We start from the raw sequence: 22022 nt of genomic DNA, 5'->3' as shown, positions 1-22022 counted from the left end.
CATCATCATGAGCATGCCACCAATTTTTCAAGTGATTTGTCTCCAGACTTGTTCTTACAGCCACCAGTCCTGTAGGAAATAGGAATCCCTTCAAGCACAGTCAACATTCTCTACCACAGCTTGGCCTCCAAAATGATGCTTCAGGTTTAGGGCAGCCTGACAGCATTATCAGGAAGTCTTATGAAAATTGCTCCTTGAGATTTTTCTCCCTAACCCGTTAAACAATGATACATTGTTTAAGCTACAATGCTGGTGCTTAAAACCAATTCACGAATCTGGGCAAGATAAAGATACTTTCCCGTCAGTGGTTTCCTAGGATCTCCAGAGGGCGTACATATGCACACACCTTCTCACTTAACACTCAGGCAAAAAACCAAGAAGCCCTAGGCAAATCAACACATGCAAATGAATTCTACAGATCCTTGAGGTACCAAATAGTCATCAGCAGACTTATTCAGATAAATCTAAGTTCTTTTTAAATTCAGCCAGCCCAGATATACATAAATACTTATAGTAATTATATTAAACATTCATTTTATCTATTAGCCTTAACCTAGGAAATTCTTTAAATTTATCTTTCCAACCATATATAAAGTCATTCATTCAGCAGTTTTCTTATTTAAAGCATAACCTACAAAGTTTACAGAAGGAATAGAGAAGGATAAGCCACAATCTCTGCAATCCAGAAGTTTATAATCCCTTTGAATAAAGGAGACACACATACTAGAAACACTAAAGTAGTTAAGTAAATAAATGTGCAAATGTTAATATTCATTCATAAATTCAGTCTCCAGATATGTATTGAGTGTCTACCATGTACCAGCACTGTATTAAGAATAAGAAGTACTTTGATGGATAAAACAGATGTACTCTCAGTCCTTATGGAACCTATATTATAGTGGAAGAAATGAAAAAAAATGATTAACAAGATAAAGAAAGATTGTGGAAACCATTATGCAGGAAATAAGAGTACAGACTGGAAGTAGGATTTCAGAGAAGGAGGTTGTGTTACTTTTCTAGGGCTGCCATAACAAAATACCACAGACTTGGTTTAAACAACATTTACTTCCTACAGTTCTGAAGGGTAGAAATCCAAGATCAAGGTATTCTCAGGGTTGATCCTTCTGAAGCCTCTCTCTTTGAATTGTAGATGGGTGCCCTCTTCTAGTGTCTTCACACGGATTTCCCTGTTCATGTGTTTGTGTCCCATTTTCCTCTTCTTATAAGGACACCAGTTATATTGGATTAGGGCTCATCTTAATCTAATTAATTTTCCTCATTAAATATAGCCAAAATCTATGTTTAAGAAAGTCACATTCTTGGGACGCCGGGGTGGTTCAGTTGGTTGGACGACTGCCTTCGGCTCAGGTCATGATCCTGGAGTCCCGGGATCGAGTCCCGCATCGGACTCCCAGCTCCACGGGGAGTCTGCTCCTCTCTCTGACCTTCTCCTCGTTCATGCTCTCTCTCACTGTCTCTCTCTCAAGTAAATAAATAAAATCTTTAAAAAAAAAAAAAAAGAAAGTCACATTCTGAGATACTAGAAAATTAGTATTTCAGCAGATAAATCTGGGGGTGCGGGACACAATCCAGCCCATAATAGACATCATCAGTATTATGCCTTGCAGGGTTCCCTAGCATTGGTCCAAGACTAGTTGGACCAGAATCATCTGAGAATAAATAAATAAATAAATAAATAAATAAATAAATAAAGCGATATGGACCTTACTTACTCTTAAAGAGGTTGGGTCACAAAAAAGTGATATTATTAAGTTTTCCAGATATTTTGATGTGTGTTCAGGTTTGGGAACTCCTTGTAAAGTAGTCAAGAATAGCTGGAAAGATATATACATGATCAGTCTTGAATTAAACACTGAAGAGTGGAGTAAATTTAGATAGCAGTTCTCAGACTTACAAACCTCAAACCTTACATCCTTTTCTCAGACTTACAAACTTTAAAACTTACATCCTCTTCGAAGATGGCTAAGAGCTTATATGTATCTCAGTTTTATCTATCAATATTTGTCTTATTAGAGTTTAAAATTAAGACATTTAAAATTAATATATAAAAGAACAAACTATGTTGACATAAGTAACATTTTTATCACTATGTTTTCTATAACAAAAAATTAGTAAAAGAATATCACTGTTTGACATTTTTGCAATTCTTTTAATATGTAACTCATTATAAGATACCTGGATTCTCATATAGCCTTCTGCAATTTCTTGTGATGTCATTTGTCTTGCCACCTCTAGAAAACTCCACTGTACATTTATGAGAGATTGAGAGAGTGAGAAAAGATAATAATGTCTTAATAACTTATTAACATAGTTTTGATCTTACAAGCCCCCCGAATGGGTCTTGGGTATTTCCAGGAGCCCTTGGAGCACACACTTTGTAAATCACTGATATAGATTAAAAGTGAATATTTTGTGCTTTTGTTAGATGAGATCTGTGAGAAAATACTTCCTAACAGAATGGCTATGACCTGTTTAAGGATAACATGGTTATCTTGGCTAGAATATAGAGGAGGGTTTGCTTCCTTTGGACCCGATTGTTCCCCTTGTTCCAGATTGTTCCCCTTGTGTGTTGCTCTTGAACATGATTCTCCACTCATACATGGAATTGTCCCTGTTTTGGAGGGGGTTGTGTTTGTCTTCCTCATATAGCTGCTGTTTTTTGCCCCAGTTGCTTTTTGTTGTTTTCTTTCTAACTATTAATTTTGGCAGCCAACACAGCCTAATGATTAAGAACAGGGACTGGCAAACTCTTTCTGTAAAGGGCCAGATCATCAGCACTCTAGGCTTTGCAGTTAATGTGGTCTCTGTGGTAACTACTCAATGATGCTATCGTAGCAAGAAAGCAGCCACAGAGAAATCTAAACAAAGGAGTGTGGCTTTGTTCCAATAAAACTTTATCGTTATGGACACTGAAATTTGAATTTTCCTATAATTTCAAGTGTCGTGAAATGATATACATGTTTTCCAATTTAAAATGTAAAAACTGTTCTTAACACTAGCTATACAAAGTAGGCATTGGGTCAGAATTGGCTCTTGGGGCTGTTATGGTTTGTCTCACAGTTAGGAGTGAGTAATCACTTCCAACACAACCCCTCTCATTCTTCTCTCTCCCCCTTTGCAAAATGGTGATAATAATAACTTCTTCATGAAGTGTCCTTAGTTTAATATGCACAAAGGACTAATCAGAATGCCTGGACCATGCTAGTTGTTTTTATCAACTGTTGTAACAGCATTCTAGGTTAATGATTTTGAGCTGCCTTATCATGAACTTTTTGAACTTGTAGTGAAAGATGATATAGTTTGTTACAGGAGAAGGATCTAAGCTAGGTGTGTGTAAATTTGGGCAAGGCATATTTCTTTCTGGATCTCATTTTCTTGACTTTTAAAATGAAGTTGGTAGGAGGCCAGTCTGCTCTAAAATTCTAAAGGTTCTGAACCCAGAAATGCTAATTGGCTTACTTGTGTCCTTATTTTCCCATCAAAAATGAGAGTAAAACAATATGGCTCTTCCTTTGGGAAATATATGAATTTTTAAATATCCCCCAGAGAAAGTAAGTTCAACACTTCAGGTCATTTTAATTAACTGACAAATACAAGGCCCCATGAGACCATGGATACTTGTTGACTCTTCCATTTTTAGTTGTTTACCCATGCTGGTTACAAATTTTGATTGTCTAAATTGGCTTTCATGTTTGGTTGAATAGAACACATCATATATTTTATTTTATCTTATTTTATTTTATCTTATTTATTTTCTCTCAGCATAAAATAATTCAGTCTGAGTTGAAATAGAAGTCTGGAACAAAGAACTTCCACTTGTGTTATTTAAGCAACTTTAATAGGAACAGAGACCCAGTCTTAATGAGAATTTATTGTGTATGTGTACTTGGAGGGTTTGTGTAACTCAAAAGCTTAGACTTCTCAAGGATCTAATTCATCACATCTTGATTTTAGCACAGTCTGATGAATTTTTCTCTAACAACCAGAGATTATGTATATATTATTTAAATCAAATCTTTAAAAAAGAGTCATTTGTACTGGTTTAGATACTGTGAGGTAGAAACCTTTATACAAGGCCATACTGCGGGACACCACTTCAGTATTTATTTAGTACTGGTAATATGCAAGGTTTTTCATCAGGTGCTGGAAATGTATCATTGGACAAAGCAATAAGACTCCGCTCTGTGAAGAGAAGAGAAGGAAAAAGTGAAAAAGTGGTGAGTATTAGAGAGAACATGGTTTATGGACTTCTTTAGATAAGTCGATCAGGGTAGGTCTCTAGGGGGAAAAAATCTGAACCAAGACCTACAGATGGTGAAAGAGCCCATCATGCAAAAGTGATGATGATGGTGATGGTAATAAACATGACGATAGAAGCAAACACATCCTTAAGGTTACCTTGTGAGGTAGGTAGTATTATTAGTTTTATAAGACAGGAATTTGAAACCCATAGAGATTAATTTGCTCAAGGTCAGCACTTGTACATGTCAAAAGCAGAATTTGAACCCAAATCTCAGCCTTTAATCAAAACACCACAATGTCCTTTAATGTCTGCATTACAAGCAGAAAAAACACGTAAATGTAAGGTCTATTTTTTTCAGGCAGTCTTGCTGTGTCACAGGTAGTGGCCCAATTATTGCCTCCTTGAGTTAGAGGTTGTTGGTGAGGGAGTTTCATTAAGAAGAGGAAGCTGGTTGGACTGTCATCATAATCAGCAATCATGTCAGCCTGTGTCAACCCACTCAATCATAAACATTTTATAAGTTAAAAAGAAAAGATAAAAATCAAAGACTGATATACTAGCACATTGAAAAGTGATGTATTAGTGCAAATTATTATTTTCAAGTAGCTTCAGAAAAACCGGTTTGACCATTTTTTGTTCAAATATATTTGACCATTTAAATTCAGACTTAGATATGATAATGTTTTCTGTTAACTTATTTATTTTAGTATGTTGTTATTTTTACTATGTTTTTATTCATGGTACTATACCTGCTTCTATAATGTGGTATTCTTTTTCTGCCTTTAGTTTATGTTATAGGTAACTAAACCATAGAGGTTCTGTTATCCAAACCAACACAAGAACCAAAGACGTCCTAGAATCTCTGCTTGTGTTGGAGATGTTTGAATCCTTGCACTGTCAGAACAATTGCATAACGTCCTTTTGAAGTGTCTCAAGTGTTACTGGAAGGCATAGCAGGAACTCCATTCTATGGCCATGAATGCACACCAATTTAATAAGAATACCAAACATACATTAAAAGAGACATACAATAAAAGAGAGGATAGTTTGAAAGTAGCAGTTTATGTTGAAAATAATAAATAAAATATTTAATTTCTTAGTTTTTTCCTCCAACTGGCTATAAACCATCTATTAACCATGGGAGTTCTTCCACTGAAAAATCAGTGTTGTCTTTATATACAGAATTGAATTTTAATTTATTGGCAGAGAAATTTTACCTTCTTAATTCAGATTAGGTAATTCTATGACATGATATAGGAGAGAATAATTTTAATAACTTATCGTTTTCCTGTATTTCACTTAATTTTATATACATATATATGCATATATATATATATATATATATATATATATACACACACACATACACACACATACACATACCTCACACATTCATCTCAGTATTTATAGAGCAAAACAAGGTATGAGACATTCTACCAGGAATATGAGTCATTGACACTTCAGAATATGCTGTAATACAGCACATATAGGACTCATACATAAACAACTATAATGCAGTGATAAAATGGCATTGATGATACTAACATTTATGGTGTGTTTATGGTGTGCTAGATATCATGTGAAATTTACTATACGTACTCTCTTAATTCTCAGAATATGGTTTTAAGGTAGTTATTAATTCTGAAGAAGTTGACACTCCAAGAGGGTAAGGAGCTTGCTCACAGAGCTAACAGGTAGCAAAATCAGGATTTGAACAAGTTTGTCAGACTCTGAAGAAAATGCCTATTCTGTAATGATGACATTTCCCTGTGTGTTCTACAGGATGTTATAAAAATGGTGAATGAAATGTTTAGAAAGTCAAATCAATTTGGAAACATTGGGTTAAACTGTTTTAAACAGGTTTATTAACTGAAGGGATTTTTAGAGACTTTAATATGCTAATATGCAAAGTAGAGCTCCAAGAAGATGACATAGTATAAATGTTGGCCTTGAATATTTAATTGCTGAACCCCAAATCCATCCCCAATACACATACAGAGTGTGGTATAAGAATATCAGTCCTTGAATATCAGTCAAACACTCTTTTGACAGGACTATTCCACCTACCATCTTAATTTTTTAAAAGGAGAGAAGAGACATAAGAAACATTAGAGAGATGAAATATAATGGATAAATGACCTTACAGACAAAAGAAAATTGTAAATTTTCAGCTCCCTATGGAGAAAATACAAAAATTAAGAGTGAAAATGAGAGTATGAACTATGAAGAAAGGCTAGGAATAGACATGAAGAAAGCACTGCCATAACAGAAGAATAAAGATGTGGAGATCATCTCAGCTAGGAGATCAAGCTGAGTGCCTCCTCAGCTGGAGAAGTCAAAGAAAGAGCAGAGAGAAAAAAGAGTCGAAAGCATTGGGGGAATGTATATACATTGAAAACTGTTGTGGAAGTGGCATGGATGACTCTGAAAGGAAAAATGCCATCAAATCTGTTACCAAAGAAACTTCAGTAAACTTTCAGATAATGTTTTGTTGTAGTTGTTGTTGTTATTTTCAAGTTGTGAGGGCTGCAATCCTCTTCTTTAGGATTAGGCAAAGAGAGGGTAGAAAAGAGAAGAATTTTCCCCCTTTACATTGGCAGATAGCTTAGTAAGCAATAGCACTAATAAGAGCAACTTTATTAAAAAAAAAAAAAAAAATCTTGGATGCCTGGGTGGCTCAGTGGATTAAAGCCTCTGCCTTCAGGTCATGATTCCAGGGTCCTGGGATCGAGCCCCACATCAGGCTCTCTGCTCAACAGGGAGCCTGCTTCCTCCTCTCTCTCTCTTTCTCTCTCTCTCTTTGTCTGCTTCTCTGCTTACTTGTGATCTCTGTCTGTCAAATAAATAAAAGAAAAAAAATATCTGAGTAGTTTTGAAGACAGCAAGCAAGGACATAGTCAAGTAGTGAATGTGGATTAAAATGAATAATTAAGACCAGCATTCCAGATGAGAGATTTCAGAGCTTGAGAATCAAAGATGTGGGTAGGTCTTGTTGGATTTAAGGCCAGTAAAATTTTTCTGAGCTCACACACACACACATACACACAGTGGATATGAGAAGAAAAACAGAAAAACAATGAAGAATTAAGATGAAAAATTGAGTGAATTCTTTCACCCAATTTATCCAGTGGATAGAAGTAAACTAATTTATGCAAGGAGGAAATGCAAGTGTTGGACTGCTAATTTGAAGTCAGTGAAAAGATTTTTTAAAAATAATGGAAATATTACTTAAAATTAAAAAATCAGTTTTGTCTAACTTTGTAAAGTTTCTTGCAATTTGTCCTTTGTGTGTGTGTGTGTGTGTGTGTGTGCATTTTGACATGTAAAAATTTCATATACTTGAACATATTGATATAAATGAGTCACAGATGTGGGCCAATTGAGGCCGAATAGCATGAATTTGCACTTCATACATAATCTCTGTAATTATTTGAGGACAAAACAGTGAACAGGAGCAGAAAAAAGAAACCAGGAAACAAGTCTAACAGGAGGACAAATAAAAATATTAAGGATTAAACAATGTTGTGCTAATGAAAATCTTCAAATAACTGATCAGTTAATAATGAGGTATTTGAAGCCAGAGATGAGGGATCAGGACACATGTAAAGAAAGCAGGTTTGAAGAAAAGAAGTAAAATTTAGAAATTAGTCTCAAAATGAAATATAGTTTTTAAAAATAATAGTGTAATGCTCCACATGGAGGACATGGGGAGTTAGAGAGGAGAAGGGAGTTGGGGGAAATTGGAAGGGGAGGTGAACCATGAGAGACTATGGACTCTGAAAAACAATCTGAGGATTTTGAAGGGGTGGGGGGTGGGAGTTTGGGGTACTAGGTGGTGGGTATTATAAAGGGCACGAATTGCATGGAGCACTGGGTGTGGTGAGAAATAATGAATACTGTTATGCTGAAAATAAAAAATAAATTAAAAAAAAAATAATAGTGTAATGTAGTTGTGGTTTCCTGAGCAAAGAATACCACTGTCCATAGTCCTAAAACATCTGTGTATTTCCATGCAGGGTGGTTTTTCCCTATACCGTGGAGGCTGGGTATCCAGACCTGGAGTGGGAAGAAGGAAAAAAGCAATGGTGGGATGGGAAGAGAGAAAGAGAGAGAAAGAGGGAGAGAGAGAGAGAGTGATAGATAGATTGAGGTAAATAAGAGGAAATAAACTGTCAAAGACTACTATTATAGATATTAATTTTTTGATATTAAAGGAATTTTTAGGGAGAAGAAAGATATTTCATTTTCCCAAGAAGGAAACATGATGGGGTGGGGGACACACAGGTAGCATTACCTTCATGCAATAAATATTCTAGTTACCCTCACCCCACCTTTTGGTACACTGTAGTTAAGGTTCTGAGCCTAAATTCAGAACTTGGTGTTGGTTCCTAGAAGAGAAAGGAATTGGAATACATGTATTTTATGAATTTTGAGAGACTGTGAGAACAAGGCATTAAAAGAGTAGATTTTTAGTTCAAGAGGAGAGGCTGGTGATAAGAAAGGTGCACTCTAACTACTCTTTGTCTTGTGAATCAGAAGAAAGGAGAGAAGGGGAGTCCAGCAATGATAGTTCCAAGGAAAACTGTATTAGAATTTGGTTTCACTTAAAATTAGATAAAAAGGGATAAATTTTTAAAGGTTCATAATGTAGTGAAATATGGTCAAGGGGAATTGAGAAATGATTATATCAGTTTTCTATTTGCTACTATAACAAGTTACACAAACATAGTAGCTTACAGTATATATTATTGTCTAACAGTTCTATAGCTTAGAAGTCCCAATGTGGGTCTCACTTGGATAAAATCAGGTGTTGACAAGGCTGCTTTCCTTTTTAGAGTCTCAAGGGGGTGAATCCATTACCTTTCCTTTTCCATATTCTAGAGCCTGTCCACATCTCTTGGTTTGTGGTCTCCTTCCTCCATCTTCAAATTCAGCAGTGCTGCATTTCTCTTACTTTCTTTTACTGTAACATCTCCCTATGACTCTGTTTTCTGCTTTCTTGTTCCACTTTTAAGGACTTTTGTTATTACACTGGCCCCATGTGGGTTATCCAGAGTGATCTCTTTATCTAAAGGTCAGTTGATTAAGACCCTTTATTCCATCAGCAACTCAAGTTCTTTTTTGCCATGTAACATAGCATATTCAGTTTCCAGAGACATATATGGGGATTAGAACATTGGCATCTTTGGAGTCAGGCATTATTCTGCCTGCCACAGCCCAGGAAAAAAGATGTGCTTATATCCTAATTCACTTCCTATGGGAAGCTTTCCATGATTCTACCTTATATGTATACTCTGCTCCTTTATGAGAATAAAATGAAAACAGGCATGTGAAGTGGTTAGAACAGTGTTTGACTCTTGCAAAACTTTGCTAGGTATTCTTCATTTTCTTCTTCATGCAAGGAAATAGTGCACAGAGGTAGATTTTAGCCCAGGTCTACCTGACCCAAAACCCATGCACATAAACATTATAAACTCTGACAGGGTACAGTCTTAACTAGCAGAAATCATACACTGATGTGCTATTGTTATATTTCATAATAAAAGATGAGAAACGTACCAACATTTATGGAAAGGCTGATTAAATTCATTTCGTATCAGATATTTATTGAATACCTACACTGTACCAGACTTTGTTGTAGGCACTGGGGGAAATGGCAATAAACAAGAAAAACAAATTTCAGGTTTTTAAGAAATGTACATTCTATTTGGATTTGGGGAGGTATGGGGGAAGGATTTGGGATATTCAGCAATGCAAGTATAACCATAATATGCTTTGTGGATTAAGAGACAGTGTGATGGGTTGAAAAATCTCTATCCCTTTAAAAAAAAACCAAGAAGTCCATATCCTGATCCTCAGAACCTATGAATATGTTCCCTTACACAGGGAACTTTGCAGATATTTTTAAGTTAAAGACTTTGAGAGAGGGAGATTATTCTGTATTTTCTTGGCTGGCCCAATGTTTTCACATAGCCCTTATAAATGGAAGATGAGAGCAGAAGAGGAACTCATAGTGATGTAAGGCGACAAGGACTCAACCCACTGTTGCTGTCTTTAAAGATGGAGGAAGGAAATTACCAGCCAAAGAATGTGGGCAGCCTTTAGGAACTGTAAAAGATAAGGAAATTCATTCTTTCCCTGGAATCTCCAAAAAGGAGTGCAGCTTCACTAACACCATGATTTTAACCCATTGAGAACTGTGTCAGACTTCTGACCTCCAGAACTTTAAAATAATGAATCTTGTTTTAAACCACTACATCTGATATAATTTGTTACAGTAAGGATAGACAATACAAGCAGTAAGAGGTGTAACAAGGATTGCACCGACAAGCATCTTCCCTGAGATAACTCTGAATGCCTAAGAACACTTTTTACTCCTGAAACAATTAGTAATATTTTTGTCGTAAGTGGTAAACCACACTGAGCTAGACGGAACAGAGAGTTCTTCATACGGGTACAGTGATATCTCACAACGCCCAGGGAAATCAGCGTTGCCCATCCCTTAAAACACATCCAGAACCATGAGCAGGAAGACTGTCTAGAGTTTTGCCTTCACATTTCTTTTGTCTTCCTCTCTAAATATCTCTCTAAAGTAGCTCCCTTACTCTCTTCAGTCTGCCTGATTGAATATAATTGTTGGCAGCTACAAGTCCAGTCACCCAAAGGCACTATCTCAGTGGAAACTTCTAACTTCTCCTTCCCAATTTTAGGAAAGAAATTCTCATTGTTTCAGCTTGAGGTAGGTATCTTGCTCTGGACAAATCATGTAGGCTCAAGAGCAGAACAGGGAAAGGGGGAAGATTGTTATAAACTGAACAGACACCCAGTATGTTTATTTCATGATGCTTATTCTGTAACTGGAGATATAATTTTTGGGAAAATATATCATTCTGTTTAGCCAATCTCATTTAGTTTCTGTTCAAAACAATTTGTGTGAGGCAGTGTGAAAGATACAAAGGAAAGCAACAGATATTTATCAAGCATCTATTTTTATGCCAAGAACTCTGCCAAGAACTTGGGTCACAAAGACATAGAATACTTAAGGAATGGAGGAGAGAGAATAATTCACATTATTTTGTTGTATGTGCTGAATGAAAGATCTATGCAAAGTGCTGCCAGCACACCCATTGAAACGTCACATCTGGCTAGAATGAGGGGGGATGGGGGCAGATTCCTAGAGAAAATATTTGGAACCTTCAGGTGAACAGGAAGGAAAATGTCTCTCAGGGAAAGGGAGAGCATCTACAAATCCTGCTGTCATAAAAATAACCAATGAGGCCTGTGGCCAGTGAGTAGTTCAGAGCAACAAGGTTTACAAGGAGAGAAGATTTCAGTTATTCAAGGTTCACAGTCTAATAGAAGAATAAGGATGGGTAATAAACAACTGTCACAAGGTCTGAATACATTAGCATAAAATGAATTGACAAAACACAGAGTTTTGGAGGTAAGCTTGGGGATCAGAGGTCAAGTTAAAGTCCAGTTGGGAAGACTAGATATTATTCCTGGGATAAGCTGGCTTTTAAGCAGTTTCATAAATAGTCTGTGGTTAATAGGAATGAACAAGGTAGAACCTGAAATTAATTAAAATGCTCTTCTTTGGTCCAAATCCCACAAACATTAGGCAAAGCAACTTACTACTATATGGATCCCTAAAATACAGACACAGCACTTGCTTCCCAAGGTGACATGGTTCCTGCAAAACTAAAACTCTGTAATGATTTCTATCATCTTTTCTCTTTCTTCAACAATTGTCTGGTCTTTTAGAAGAGAAAGCTGTACTATATACTATGCCAGGGAAAATATGAGAAAAGTATCTTGAATATCGAGTGGCAATGGGAAATCCCGGAGGAAAAAAATTTCCATCACAAAGTGTTCATTTGTCATGGAATCTTTGAAGTAGGCCACTGGACTGCACACACTACATTCCCCTTTCTTTCTTTCTTTTTTTTTTTTTTTAATTAATCATTTGAATATGTTGGGGTTTCAAATATTTACTGGGTGATTATAAACACACTGAGGTACTCTGAAGGAAAGCTCCCAGGATACCGTATTCGTCCTCATCAGTTTTTTAGATTTTATTTTGACACATCATCAATTGGAATTTTTAATTCAGACTATTCTCAAATGTTACAGCAATTTTACCTAGTATATCATCAAAGTTCTAAGTCTTTTGATAAGGGTAATTAAACATGCCAAGTTTGTTGCTATAGCCCTGAGTCTGAAGTCACTCATCCACTGGTTATGTTCCTATACTTATATGTTTACTGCTTTCTGTGTATTATTTTTATAGTGTTCGAGTAATGTATTCACTTTTAATTCCCTGGAAACTTATCTCCAAACCAAGAGGAAAAAGGACCCAATCTCTCACAACCTGTGTAGGTGAAATTCCCAAAGACATACCATATTACTGAGGCATTTTTTTTTAAAGTGTTTATCTTCTAAAGAAAAGACTCCATCTTTTAGGACTCAGGTATTGATTATATCACTCCTTTTGACATAATCCTTTACTCCTTATGCAGACAAAAACACCATTGATTTTTAAAAACTAGTGGAATTTTTTTCCCCATCACTAGAAGTTTTGTTTGGGAAAAGGAGAATGGGAGCCAGTTCAGAGTAATCTATCTTTCTACATAAGTATTTCTGTGGCACTTATCACAGCAGTACCTGGGCACTCAAAAGCACCATTAGACTAAAACACATACACTGGAGGGAAAAAAAAAAAAATGCTAGAAGCTAAGAAAACAGAAAGATTCAAACGTGAAGGGAAATAGAAAAAAATGTTCTTTGTTCGTGGGCAACCAATGGGACTTGAAGGAAACTCTCAGGAGCAATTAAAAAATATATATCCTGGGCGCCTGGGTGGCTCAGTGGGTTAAGCCACTGCCTTCGGCTCAGGTCATGATCTCAGGGTCCTGGGATCGAGCCCCGCATCGGGCTCTCTGCTCAGCAGGGAGCCTGCTTCCTCCTCTCTCTCTCTCTGCCTGCCTGTCTGCCTACTTGTGATCTCTGTCTGTCCAATTAAATAAATAAAATCTTTAAAAAAAAAGATTAAAAAAAATATATATCCTTTCTCCACGTTCATTTATTTATTTAAAAACTTTTAAAGGACTATTCTAGGCCTTTGATTCAGATAAAAATACCATTGAGACTTGCTGTGGTAAATCAAGGATGCAATATGACACTTATGCTAGCTCTCTGGATATAAGACAAAAAAGAAAGATAGATATAGATAGATATATATCTGGATATCTATATATATACCAGTTGATCCCAAGGATGTTTAAATTCTCAAATAAGATAGTCCTTTTTCACCAGGATACTCAAATAGACCTGATGCTTGTCCAGTGAAATATGTATAGACTATGGTATCTGAGATAGATTTAGGAAATGAATTGTTGCATGGTGAAACTTGCCATGCTAACTAATTTAAAGAGGAAGGGACTGATGTCATAAATTACATTCCAGACTGACTTTGTAACTTAAGTATCTTTTATCTCCTACTAGAGTAAAATTATAGTATTATATGCCAGATGTCAATTAGGAGGGCAAACTGGTTTGCATTGTCAAAGACTATGTATTCCACTCTTCTTAATATATAAAAAAAAAGTTACTGAATAATTGCTTATTTGTATCAAAAATATAATCTATAAAATTGTTATATATGAGAATTCAAATTTGAAAATAGGCCAGTTTTCTTTGGCACATGTAATTTACAGATTTATATTACAATTCAATCTAACATATTGAGAAAAAGCATGTTAATGGGAAAGGAATAAATATCTAATTTATAGGAAAGTAACTGCCATAAAGTTTTATTTGTATCATGATGTAATTTCTGAGTAAAAATTCTTTCTTTTCCATTTCATGGTGAGTAACCTGCCGATTCTTGTGATTTCCCTCCTATTTTAACAAAAACGACTCAATTTTTTTATGTGACCTTGTTATACAGTCAGAAACACTGCTGATAGAAATTACATTTCAACGAGTAAAGCCATCTTCACCTCAGATTTACATAGAAGTTGGCAAATTAAAAGTATTTTAATAAGGCTAGCAGTGATAGTTCAGGAATGAGATTTAAACTGAGCTTCTGTGCCAATGAGTGCATTAACTTTATTCAAAAATAGTGTATGTAAAATGGCATACAACTGACATGAGCTGATTATGATAATGTCTTAGTGCAAATTTTTGAAAATCAGGTACTATAAAAATATACCATTAACTTTATGTTAATAAAATATTTTGCTTGATGCCTTTTAAATTATTCATTTGAAGTAGTCTAAAAATATAAAGGAACTCTTATTATCATTCAATTTACATGATTACTTTTAAGTTCACTTTTTTGGTTTAACATAAACAGAGTGTAAAATTCACATCAAGCTTTTGGTATTTAAAATGTGTAATTTTTATGCAAAAATTGGATGCTGTGTTACATTTTTAAGGTTGTCATTAGTATAAATATAATTTTGACTTCTGATTTGAAACAATTTAACCCTTAGGAGAAATTATCATGTTTCCCAGGTTGACTCATTATTGCTGCTTTGATTATAGATGAATTCCTTTGTAAAAACACTTTTTAAAGAATCTAAGCACTGACTTGAAACCCCAGGGGTTCTCACAGATGCATTTGAAGAAATGATGAAAATTATCAGGAAAAGAGAATCATTTTTTTCCCCAAAAGTACAGTTTTATTTTAAGGATTAAACAACATTATGTGCTCAGACTGTGTTGGGCTCTTCATGGCTTTACACAAGAGGACAGACAGCACACTGATTGATTGCCTGTCATTGCTTACAGTCCAATGGAAATTCCTACCATCAGTTACAGTTACAGCACAGTGTTGGGCACATAATGCTACCCATACTGCTACAGGAAACTGGATTTATATTGTGAAAAAAAATGAGACAGTAAAACTAGATAAGAGCCCTAAATATGGTGGGTCTTAATACGAACAGGAGGAATCTAATCTAGATTTTTAAGGAAGAGAAGGATGTAAGTCTTCAAGTGGGAGAGAAATTTGAATGAAAGATCAGTTGCCTTCTTTAGAATATATAGAACATACCAAAGTCTAGTTCTGTTCACAATATAAATAATTTAAAATTTAAATTTACATGTATACTTATATATACTTCAGTCCATATGCAAATATAAAACCATATAAATAATTACTATATAAACAATTACAAATTACTTAAAATAAGCAATTTTTTAAAAATACATAGTTAAATAATAAGTTCTCCAAATGCCAAGCAGAGGCTCACCTATATCAAAAGATGTTTCAAAACTCTCTTCTTGGGAAGGAAGGGAAAGAGGAAGAAAAATGAAGCAGGAATTTGACTTATATGTGCTGTATATCAGCCTGATGCTTCTTTTTCATGTAGACCCAAGTTGTGATTGCCTCATTCTTACATATATAAGAGAATAAGTCTCTGTTGCATGTCATTACAGGCAGACCTGCCATAATTTAAAACTTTTGGCACAGAGAAGAACTCACTTTTGTGTGGCTCAGTACAACCCTGTCTCCCTAGAATGGTACTAATTTGACATGACTGGACAAGACACTGGATGAGGTTCCCAAGTGTTTGGTAGGATTTGCAGAATTAGATTATTTTATCCTATCAGAACTGCAAGGAACCTTACAAGCTAGTTATCTCTCCTCCTACCCAATTGAAACTCCTTGTACAACATTCTGAAGAGATGTTCATCTAAGTTCAATTTGAATGGTTAAAGAAAAAGAGGGGGCATTATTCTATGCATACCAGTTGCTCATCCACAGGACTTTCAGAAATATAAAGACAGGTACCATAATATTTCAGTATCTTTCTCTAAGCTCAGCATATCTGTTCCTTCATCTTTTTTTTTTTTTTTTCATTAGAGAGTTCCCAGATTACTTTCCATAATCCTTATCTTCTTTGGGATACTTCTAGGTTTCTTTTTTTCCCCAGAAAACATATCTATTGATGCTACCATGTGGTGATCCCTTCATAACACACAAATCCACACACATACATGTCACTGGACCCTGCTCTCAATAAAATTTTATTTAAGAAGAGGGAGGTAAACACGAATAAAAGAACAATAAAAAATACATAATTGTGAACTGTGGTAAGCATGTAAAGGAGATCACCCCAAATCAAAATGGAGTATCCAGAATGCTATGTAAATTGTGGATCTGATAGGACTTGCACAAAAAGACAAACTATTACTGACCTTGATCTGAACACTGCATAATACTGCAGCCAAAAGATTACTCTAGTTGGCTCAGTTTGAGCTTGCAGTAAGGTATGGGTTTTTGTTTTGTTTTTTGGTTTTTTGTTGTTGTGTGTTCTTTTTTTTTTTTTTTCAAATCAACTTCTGTCACATCAACTTTCCATACCTTCTACTTACATAATTGATTTTTGAACATCAACGCAAAAACCTTACTCTATGAGTGTAAAATTCCATCATCTTGGTTTTAACCCATGGGTCTAACATGTCAAAGTCATTTTTGAATCATAATTAAGGCATCCAACATATTAAGTAAACTTCATCAGCTGAGTATATCATAAGCATTTATTCAGTGACTTCATTAAAGAGCCAGACCAAATATAAAGTCCCAGGGTATCAAGGACTTCTCTAAATTGATACACAGATACATGTAAAAATCTTTCAATACTTAACCATAAGTATAGACATCTGTTGTTTGTGCTTTCTAACATCCATTTCTCCTTCTTCTAGAAAAACATTTTTCTTGAGGAAATATTCTTCTGCTATTATCACTTCGTATAATTTTGATATAAATGTTGTGCTCAGTCTCTCCCTGGTTCCCAGAGTGTCATATGACCTAACTTGGTCAATGAGAATATTGACTACTGCTGGCTACAGAATTGGGCACATAATCTAAGTCATTCTAGTGAGATTAAATTCTTGACCTTTTGTGGAATTGCTGGGAAGAGAGACTGTTGCTGAAATTGAAACTGGGAGGACTTAAGATTGGAATTGCTGGAAGTCACCATATGGAGAGGGCCTAACTAAGCATTCAAATGACATATGAAAGTGGAGCCAAGAGATAAAGAGAAAGAGACCAAACCCTCACCCAGCTGTTCTAGATTCAAAGCCAGGTCTAGATTTTTCTGTTGCATAAGCCATAACATGAACTCTTCAGCTTTAGCCAGTTGGCGTTAGTTTTCTGTCATTTGCCAAGTGTTCCAACTGATACCTCATATTATTATCAGGACCGTATTTTCTTCTTGCCCACAAGAATATCATGGGAGTCTTTGTCATCTGTTTTATTGAAATCTAGATAAAGAATATCTATAGTACTTTTTCAGCCAATTGATGTAGTAACCCTTTTGTCAAGGGAAATTAGATTTGTTTGTTTGTAGTAAATTTATGCTGGTTCACACTGATCATCTCTTTTCTGAAACCATCTGGTTAATAATCCACTATAGAAGCTTAACTAGTTTAGAAGATAAATTCCATATGTTCTTCGCATCATTAACCATGGAATAATATATTTTTTCCCTCTGATCTTTTAGATTTTTTTTTAAAATAAAGTCTCAGACACATTATTCCCAAGGATTTTGAGTATGAGTAGTTTTTAAAATACCGAAACTTATATCTGACTTCTAAATTCTTTTGGTTGTACTTCATTGGTTACTGTTTATTTAAAACATTATAATGTTATAATATATAACATATTTAAAACATATAAAATAAACATACTATTTATTTAAAACATATAAAGGCAAAATCATTAATGTTTTTAAATGAAATTCTGTCTTATTAATTATGGCATCTGTAAGTATTTGACTAAGTATCCTACCTACATATAGGAAATATTACTTACTCAATTATGTGTATAAATCTAAGTAAAGATGACTTCCCAATCCCTTTCAATCTGCCCCCAAGGATAAGTGGGCCAGATGGCAAAGTCCTGTTAAAGTGTATGTGTTTGATGATGCCTAACATTTTATCCATGGCCCTTTTCAGATAAATGGAAGACCCCATGGTCCCTTTCTTCTGAAATCCCTTTCACTTCTTCCTGTCAACCTCTATGGGGTTGCTCTTTTGACTCTGCTCAACAGGAGTCTTGAAATGAAAAGTGATGACCTGATGGGGAAGAACATTTGGGCTCTCAAACCCACAAAGATGCTGGGGCATAAGCTGACACCAGAAAAACTTCACTTAGAACCAGAAAGTGGGGTTGGGCATGGGGCAGTTCCCTTGGCTTTCCCTAGCACAGAAAGAAAGAGAGACTACAGTCCCAATACTCTCAGGCAATAATTACCAGACAAACTGACCCTAATGAAAAAGCACTACAGAGCACCTTCTTAAAAGCTTTTGGTGTGTGAGTTTTTAGATAGTGGTGCTCAAATGTGGACAGCTGATGATACCCAAAGTTTCCCTGTCTGCTTTAGGCAGTTTATTTTTAAAATGAGGTTAAGCAAACTGCAGTTTAGGGGAAAACACATTTATTTTTACCTTAGTAAACTGGTTGTCATTTTGGCATATCACCTTTATGGTTGACACAGACTTGACAGTGTGACACATTAGCTCAAACAAACAGATTTTTGAGAATCAGATCCTCAAATACCAGGCAGCAGTATTTTTCTTTAAACACTGCTTGCCGTTGTTAGCAGTTGCTACCTATAAAAAGTCGCCAGCTATAGTCTGACACTTTATGACTCCCAGTTGGTAATTAGTGCCTGTGATGTCAAACCTTGCTATTTGATTCCAGTGCAACAATGAGATAAACACTTTGTCCAATCTCTGCCTTAATTTTTGAGAACATGAGACCTAAAACTGGATATAAAACTGATAAATATATCCAATGTCTCCCACATTGCAAATGACTGAAATCATGGCAGAGGTGATCTCTAAACACCAAAGCACGAACTACTTGAATGAAGAGTTTTGTAGTGCATAGTTTTGAGTCAAGTTTATCATAAGAGGTGTAGCAGATGAAGTTGAAGGATTTCAGAGAATGGTCCTCTCAATGTTCAGCTTAGTGTAAATAGCTGAAGAACTGACATATTTGGGTTAAAATACCTTTGTAAGTGGCCAGTTGTTTGAAACCCGGTAGGCAAATACATAGTTCTTGGTGATAATGAACACTTAAAATATAATAACAGGCCACTTATTTTTATTTTTCTCAAATATCCTTCTAGAGAAGCAGTTGGTTTCATGACTCAGGTTTGGAGTATAATGATCATTCTGCAAACACCCAGCAGCTTGAGACTTCGACACCTGATGCCTGAATCACTGAAAGTATCCTCCAAGTTGTCTTCTTGTCTCAGATCCACTTTATTTTTTTCTCCCAGAAAAATATTCATAAAATATACCCATAGCACATATTTTTTTTCTGCCACTCTGCATTTGCATTTCAGTTCTACAGCCTAGGAGAAAATAAATAGCCTTCAATATGCCAGTTATTACAAGTCTGAAATTAAAAGTGATGGAGAAATGTCCCCTATTTTTTGTGGTATTTTTCTTGGCTCTGTCACATGTGTGCATTCTAGGGATAGAATAACATACTGAAAGGTGAAGAGATAGAGTGGAAAGATCATGATTTAGGACAGGGTCAGAAAAAGTGATCTGTACAGAGTGAGAGAGAAGATATTTTAAGCACTGTAGGCCAGGTAGTCTCTTGCAACTACTCAACTCTGCTATTGTCCTATGAAAGCAGCCATAAACACTACCTAAACAGATGTGCGTAGTGTTCCAGTAAAATTTTATTTATGGACATAATAATTAGAATTTTATTTAATTTTCATGTTTCATGATATATTCTTTGTTTAATTTTTTGGGGGGGGCATTTAAAAATGTAAAAATTGGGGCGCTTGGGTGGCTCAGTCAAGGTCCTGGAATTGAGGCCTGTGTTGGGCTTCTTGCTCAGAGGGGAGTCTGCTTCTCTTTCTGCCCTTCCTCCCCCACCAACTTATGCTTGTTTTTTCTCTCTCTCTTGCAAATAAATAAATAAACTCTTAAAAATTTTTAAAAAATAATTCTTAGCTCATGAGCCATACAGATGCAGGCTGTGGGCCATATTTAGCTTGCAAGGCTATAGTTTGCCAACCCCTTATTTAGGAAAAAGATTGATTTGGATATGACTCTGAGCTCTGCCATATACATGAACATACAGGGTATCTAGCTTTTCTGTGTATTAGTCTAATTATTGAGTTAAGTGTGTTGGGGAGGATCTACGTGCAGGGATCTGCAGTGTTTGATGAGTTATCATAAGATAACTATCATGGTGTTAATCTAATAGGGAATCAAGAATTATGACTCTGGGAAATCAGATAACATGTCTCTCACATGTAACCTTAAGAGCAATAGCATCTAACATGCACTCAGTAATTACTGCTGATGTGGAAAACATTAAATTTCATCTTTTTCCTCTCTTAAGTCGTGAGGTGAAGCATCTTTGATCCTCCAGCATGGATCTGGAGAACTTTCTGAAATTCTTTGACTTTTTAATAATTCATCTTGATGTGGAAACAATAATGTTTCCTGCCTTAAATTTTTTGGGAAAATTTTAGGAAGTAATGCATATAAAATGCTTAGACAGTGCCTACTATGTTTTAAGGATTATTCAATAAATAAGTTGTTATTAGTAATACTACTACTATTAATGTTATTAAATGGCTTCAGAGAACCCTCTGGATGAAGTCCACACTTGATCTTAGCCAAAAGGCCAAGAAGCGATTGGATAAAGTCCAAATTACAGAACTTTATTCCAACTGTCTGATCAACTGGCTTATCCCAGTATTTCAGAATTCTTCCTGTGTGCCATATACCTCTCTTCTGTCTTATCCTACTCATAACTTGCTCATCCCCACTTTTTTTATATATATATATTTTAGATTTAGTTTTTTTTTTTTTCAGCATAACAGTATTCATTATTTTTGCATCACACCCAGTGCTCCATGTAATCTGTGTCCTCTCTAATACCCACCACCTGGTACCCCAACCTCCCACACCCCCCCTGCCGCTTCAGACCCCTCAGGTTGTTTTTCAGAGTCCATAGTCTCTCATGGTTCACCTACCCTTCCAATTTCCCCCAACTCCCTTCTCCTCTCTAACTCCCCTTGTCCTCCATGCTATTTATTATGCTCCACAAATAAGTGAAACCATATGATAATTAACTCTCTCTGCTTGACTTATTTCACTCAGCATAATCTCTTCCAGTCCCTTCCATGTTGCTACAAAAGTTGGGTATTCATCCTTTCTGATGGAGGCATAATACTCCATCGTGTATATGGACCTCATCTTCCTTATCCATTCGTCCGTTGAAGGGCATCTTGGTTCTTTCCACAGTCTGGTGACCATGGCCATTGCTGCTATAAACATTGGGGTACAGATGGTCCTTCTTTTCATTACATCTGTATCTTTGGGGTAAATACCCAGGAGTGCAATTGCAGGGTCATAGGGAAGCTCTATTTTTAATTTCTTGAGGAATCTCCACACTGTTCTCCAAAGAGGCTGCACCAACTTGCATTCCCACCAACAGTGTAAGAGGGTTCCCCTTTCTCCACATCCCCTCCAACACATGTTGTTTCCTGTCTTGCTAATTTTGGCCATTCTAACTGGTGTAAGGTGATATCTCAATGTGGTTTTAATTTGAATCTCCCTCATGGCTATTGATGATGAACATTTTTTCATGTGTCTGATAGCCATTTGTACGTCTTCATTGGAGAAGTTTCTGTTCATATCTTCTGCCCATTTTTTGATATGATTTATCTGAAAGTGAAGGGATGGAGAATCATCTTTCATGCCAGTG

At 35.7% G+C, this 22022-nt stretch overlaps 1 protein-coding gene across 1 annotated transcript in view; it reads left to right on the top strand.

The window, feature by feature from the left end:
• TENM2 (teneurin transmembrane protein 2) overlaps nt 1-22022 on the top strand; it is a 1882184-nt gene that overhangs the window by 532098 nt on the left and 1328064 nt on the right. The gene's annotated exons all lie outside the window — the stretch shown is intronic.

Source organism: Mustela nivalis (assembly GCF_964662115.1).
Source record: "Mustela nivalis genome assembly, chromosome: 3".
In the NCBI taxonomy this organism is placed as follows: Eukaryota; Metazoa; Chordata; class Mammalia; order Carnivora; family Mustelidae; genus Mustela; species Mustela nivalis.
Note: the sequence above shows the minus strand (reverse complement) of the source record. Positions and strands in the feature narration are given on the sequence as shown.